A 6,771-nucleotide genomic window follows, 5' to 3' on the forward strand; every position below is an offset into this window, starting at 1 on the left:
AGGTTGCTAGGGCCTTGCTTGCCTGCTCCTGGAGGTCACTTGGGCACTCTTTGCCTGTTCCAGGAGGTCACGTAGGTCTTCCTGCCTGTGTCCAGAGGTTGCTAGGGTCTTGCTTGCCTGCTCCTGGAGGTTGCTTCTTCAGATAATTCTCCCAACAAGGGAAGTTCAGGGAGTATTGTGACCAGGCCAGATTTCACTGTTAGTGGAGCTCACTGTAGGCCTGTTTTTCTTTGGCATTTAAAAATTATAGAAACAAAGTGGGCTTTACTCTTTAGACCTCTTTTTGTAGATACTCTTTATTCTTCTTCACATGGGTTTTGCTTCCCATAAGAAAGAAGAGGTATATGATTTATACTTGAACCATCATATAAACTCTTTATCTATAGAAGCTTCAGCTTAGGTATCCTGAATCGTTATAGGCCCAGTTCTGTTTTACACAATTCATCTTTCACCCTTCTTGTTATATAAGAAATTTAGGCCATATCTCTGAGTCTGTCATCTTTTTCATCTTCCTGCAATTATGACTAATCCGTTGACATTCAATGTCGATAAGAATTTGTAGGTTCTCTATATAATTTGATGCATAATATTTTTCCCTCTATATACATACAGACAAAAATTTGACTACTTGTTGGATGTTTTGGGAGGTATATGAAATACAGTCAAACTAGGGAAGGAAGTGATTTTATATGGTGCTTTCATTACTTTTATATATGTGTGTGTGTGTGTTATGTGTTTGTGTTCACACGTGTATGGTTGAACATATTTTCAGGTGCCTTTGTACCTGTATACACGTGCTTGTGGAGGCTTGAAGTTGACAACATGTGTCTTTTTAATTATCCTCCACATTATTTTATTGAGACAGAGTATTCCATTGAAGCTGGAGCTCATCAATTCCAGCTGGTCTACCTGGCCATCCTCTCCCAGGAGCCCCTGCTTCTGTCTCCCCAGTGCTGGGTATACAGAGACCTGCCACGTCTTTCCAGGTCTTATAGAGGCTTTGGGAATCTGAATTCCAGTATTTATGCTTGAACAGTAAACACTTCATTCATGGTGACATTTCCCCTGCGTCCATGTGGTGTTATAACAAGAATAAGAAAAGGATATATGATTTGCAAACATTTTCAGTATCATAGTGTTTATTTATTCAATGAAAAAAACTGCATATGTGCTTTTCATGATTTCAGGGAAAAAAAAAAGCTTTGATTGTTGGGGCATTGCAGAAGTCATAGTCATTTTAGCTGGAAACATTTTCCCCAGGAAGGAACATGAGGACTGGGGTTTAATTTTAGCAAAAAGAGGACAGAGTTTGAAGATCTTAAGACTAAGATAGATGTCTTTTGATATTTCCTCTGAGATTAAGATTCTGCGAGTTTTCACACACTCAGAAATTCATATTCTAAAATATCTTATTCTAATCACTGTCCTCTATTTTTTCCTCTCTACTGCATGTGTTAGGGGCTTAGCTATGCAGAATTAAGGGGGAAACCACGCTGATATAGGTGCTTACTCCTAGGATGCAGAATGCTAATAAGTATGTGCTTTTATTTCTCAATGAAAAAGACTTTAATAAATCAACAAAGGGTACAACTTTCCTGAACTCACCACAGAGTCTAGGACTCGGGGCAGCTGCAAAGCCTGTCATACAAAAGGGAACAAACTCTCTCAAGAAAAAGAAAGTTATGAGAACTGATTGCCTATGGCTGGACAGATGAGAAAGAGGCGTCAACTCTGATGGGAAAATATGCACCCATATTTCGGCACAATGTTGTTTGTCTCATCCTCTACTCTTCTATATAAAATGTCTGACATTTAGCCAACAATTACAAAACATAAGAAAAAATACACTTACTCTTACGAGACAAAATTTCCCATATATTGGGATAATTAAGGAAATAATTATAAAATGTAATTTACATTTTAAAATCACTTGGATTAATAGAAAAGCTGCAAAGAAAACACAAAATCAGCAACTCGTTTCCATTAGACTACATGTTTTGTCACAGCCTTGAAATTAGTAGAGTTTGGAACCTTGATTGTAATAAGTTCTAAGGTAGCCATATTTGATTGTCTTTGTCTTCGTTATATTTTTCCATGGCTTATAAATTGTTTCAGAATTGTCATTTATTTTCATAAACATTTTATGTATATAAATATTATAAACCTGTGACTAATGAACAACAGTGACAGATATGTGAAGCACATGGATATCTAAACAACAGGCCATATGTTTGTATGAGAAAGTCATGGGAAGGTTTCTATTTCTTTTAGCCTATACTTCTTATGTCCCATTTCATGTGGCCCTCTTCTGGAGGGCAGAAAGCTAATCAAGACATTGCCCAGGCACACAGAGCAGCTTTAAGTCTGCGTGAGTCTGTGTGACTCAGGGTAAGCACAACAGAGGTACCCACGAGAGATACAGAAGCAGTGAGAAAGTGGACTGACATGGAGGAAATAATCTCAAGACAGAGGAATTAGATGCTCCCACACAGGTGCCATGGGAACTCTGCTTTCTGGTCCCTAACATCATGGATGTGGAATGGCAGGCATGGCTGCCATAGCAACCTGAGATGCAGGTAATCATTCCTTTTGGATACATTGCTTCTGTCTGGTCTACTCACCTAGCATTCCCTGAAACTTATATGCTATCTAAAGTATTATTTTAATTCCTCCTGCACCAAACCAAAGAGGAAGAATTTGATTTCCTGTAACTAAGAACAGTGACCTCGACAATAAAAGTATCAGTTTAAACCACTACCAAGATTATTTCCTAAATAATATCTCAATGATATAGACACACTCTGCTACATTTTAAGTTCCGATCCTGATCTTTAGGAAGAAAATGACCATCCTATCAATTATCTAGGGTAGTCAGATTGAGATAAACTCATTCTACTGAAAAGGAAGCTGAAGAAAATGAGATCCGTTGCAGAATGGACCCATTGCAGGATGAAAAATACCAGGGAAGCTTCTATTTAACTTCAATCCATATGATTTAAAGTTTATGTTATGAAAATTCATTGAGTGTGACGAGAGCAGAAAATGATACTATATAACAATCTATCAAAGTTTATTAAGCATCGGAACAAGCTACCTCACAGAGGTAGTGAGTGGTACTACTTTTCTGGCTTTTAGTTGTTATTGTTGTTGAGGGGTGGTAGACCAATCTGTGAGTAACAAACATCACTCTCAGTGTCCTAAGTTTGGTCACAAAAGTCTTACTTGGATGTTCACCTTCCTAAATATGGACGGAGGGGGGGAGGACCTAGGACTTACCACAGGGCAGGGAACCCTGACTGCCCATTGGACTGGAGAGGGAGGGGGAGAGGAGTGGGGGGAGGGGGAGAAGGGTGGGAGGAGGGGGGAAGAGGGGAAGGGTGGGAGGAGGAGGAGGGAAATGGGAGGCTGGGAGGAGGTGGAAACTTGGTTTTTTTTTCCTTTTCTCAATAAAAAAAGAATTAAAAAAAAAGTCTTACTGTTCTATACTGACATCTCGTGCTATCCATTTTGTATGTACTAGTTATAGGATATGGAATTCTCCACTCACAGATGCTTATGTACCTGGGCGTAGCCATCACAACACGGGATGGAGAACAGAGTCAGAGGATGAGCGGACAGAGTAAAAACTGAGGAAAGTGATGTGACCCAAGTTCAGTGGGTAATAGCATGGAAAAATTGTCAGTACGGCTAGATGGCTTCAAGTAAGCTGACCAAACATGGCCCTTTTCCAGGCGTAACTCCCCAAACACAAACCTAGTTTTGATGTGTGTTACCTTTTTATTTGGTTGTGAATTTAAATTTTTTTCTTTCTCTTTTTAAGACCCACACACTTATTTTTCTATGTAGTATGGACTCTGCTTTGACATTAATCCTGAACTTGACTGAAGAACCCTTGAACCATCCATTTTCGGGATAAGTCTTAGATTGTTGCATTTAGGGAAGAGGTAGGGAGGAAGCTGATTTCTCGATTTACACCAGGAGACCACCTTATTTCCAAGTTCTTGAAACGAGCCTCATTCAAACCCTCAAGTACTGACAACACTGATCTGCCAACGTCCTCAAAATAACTACCTACACAGCCTATCTTTAGCCTTAAAAGTGAAAGCTTGTGAAATGTATCTTTCTTCCCATTTTAAACTCAAATCTGAAGTCGCTTTTCCCCAAAAATATGTGATTATTCTCAGTCATTTTGACTACCTTGGCTGTAATTCAGTTCCATCTAACATAGTTTTAAAATAGACACTCATTTACTTATTTATTTTGAAAAAGAACTCAACATTTAAGTTAAAATGTAAAGAAAAAGAATGGATTCATAAAGAATTTCTACTTTCCAATGAATGGCTAATCTTCCATATATATATATATATATATATATATATATATATATTATCAAAAATATCAACTTAGCGGAACTTGGCGTTGAAATTGTTTATCCAATCATTGCCATTAAAGCTAGTCAATTCACACTTAGAATCAATTTTTGAAAGTTTTACTAAAATAGAAGAAACTGTTCTAGAGATATACTGTCCTGACAGTTGGGGGCTTGGCAGGTAGATGGTCAACGAGTCCCATGTTCTAGTCTCAATTCCATATAGAAAGTCCACTATATACTTCTCCTCCTATTTGTAAGCTTCTGTTTTTATTCTGAGTCCCTGAATTGTATTATACCTTACTGATATAGTCTTCTAGAGTCTAGGAGAGAAAGGTCCCTTCGACTCTCTTTCTTAGTATACATTTCTGAAACAAAAGCAATACTGTAAAATATTTCAAAATGGTTTACAGTTGTAATTATATTATAAATATTTTATTGCTAAAATGCTTCTGATATCATCTTCTTTGATAATATCAGGCCAATATCTATCTATCTATCTATCTATCTATCTATCTATCTATCTATCTATCTATCTATCTATCATCTAGCTCTAGCTCTCTTTGTCTCCTTTTAAAACAACAAGACCAATTTTAAAAATAAGTCACCATAATTTACAATAGAAATGCAAAAACATTGGTAAAACATAAAATATAAATATGAACAGAATAAAATTGGAACCCTAGGTTCAGGGTTTTCTGCCAGGGGTGGAAAGATTCTGTGGTAAAGCCTTAGATTTCATGATGCTCCATCAGGATTCATATGTAGAGAGCCATGGCAGGTATGGTGATAAGAAGCTAAGGCCTTTGGCTAAGATTTCTGAGAAATGATATTATCTTGGGATAATTCAAAGTAGGCTCTAAGTCCAATGCACAGACTTTCAACTTCTTGTAACAAATGTAGTGATTAGGCCAAGCCCAAGAAAGAAAGAAAAAAATACTCAAAATATTCAGACTAAACCTTTTCCTAAAATCAGCCTTTCTCAGCAACATATGATAAGTCTTATGAACCTAAAAAATGTTTTCATTTTAAGGTTTCAAAATTGGCATTCTAAACGTTATTCTCATACCCAATTAGAAATTAATTTTATCACCTATTTTTTGGTCTGATTAAGAAGTTGAGAGCTAACTGGGAAGTTGCGAGCATAGTCTCTCATTTGCCTATGACACCTTTTCCTTTTTCTTGTTTCTGAAGGATCATCATATTGATGATTATTGATGATCATCATATGATGATGATTGATGAAATATTGAGAAAGTAGAGGGGTGTCTCGCCCAGTGGTGCATTCTGGAACCCTCCATAGAGGAGGGTGTGGAAATGCAGTCTGTTTCCTCTTCTCTAGAACATGAGAGGCTCTGCTGCTTTTACCATTCCTTCATAGGGAAGAGAGAGGCAGATATCCTTTAAGCATTGTCTACTGTAGACTTGCTGTGAAACATCCAAGTCTCGGCTCAGGGCTTCTCAAAAGCAAAAATGGCCAGAGATATTCTCATAGGTCTACCTTGAGTATCATCGTCACTATACACAACTCGTTTTTGTAAGAGAACACATGCTGATCCGAACACTGCCATCTATCTTTGCATTCCCAGTAGAGTACAGTAAATTAACACTATGAGAAGTCATAATATTACATCATATTTATTTAATCCTAAATTCCCAAATTCAGTCTTGTAACTTATCATCTCATTGACATCATTTAACATTAATTTAATTTCTTATGGAGAGAAAACTCTTACAAAGGCACAATTTCAAAGAATAGGATTTTAAAATGGAACAAATCTCTCATTGATATCACATTGATGTGTAGTAGAAAGAGGAATAATTTTGAAGGGCAATAGACTGGTAGATTTGACATTCATGCCTTAGCAGGAATAGTGCTAGGCCTAGAAAGCCAATTCATTTAGAAAGGGAATACTGGGTAGGAAAGGTAAATGACAGCGAACGTGAGGAGTACATTTTCTATGCATAGAGGCAGCCTATGCAAATATCCTGTGCAAGGATGTTGACATTCATAAAATAGTGACGAGATATGCCTCACGCAAACACTCATGTTTACCTTGTAGATTACTGGAAGTTAAGACTGACAGGTGTTTCTGAGGCTGAAGATGGAATCTCTTGACTACCAGATTCAAAAAAAAGCCAAAAGGTGAATTGGAAGTTTCCGTACTTGAACGTTCTGCCTGTTAGGACTGTGGATAAAGGGGAAAGACATTTCCCTCCCAAATAACATCTGAGTGTGTCTAATTATGAATAGACTCCATAACAGATGTTATTAGGAATTTATCATTGTTTCCAGTCTCCACATCGTTACAATTTACCAAGATCATGGGGTTCTGTACAAAGAGCAGAGTTTTACTTTCAAATTGCTTCTAATTGACATATATGTATATATATATATATAT

The sequence above is a fragment of the Microtus ochrogaster genome, unplaced genomic scaffold, assembly GCF_000317375.1.
Source record: "Microtus ochrogaster isolate Prairie Vole_2 unplaced genomic scaffold, MicOch1.0 UNK4, whole genome shotgun sequence".
Taxonomy (NCBI): Eukaryota; Metazoa; Chordata; class Mammalia; order Rodentia; family Cricetidae; genus Microtus; species Microtus ochrogaster.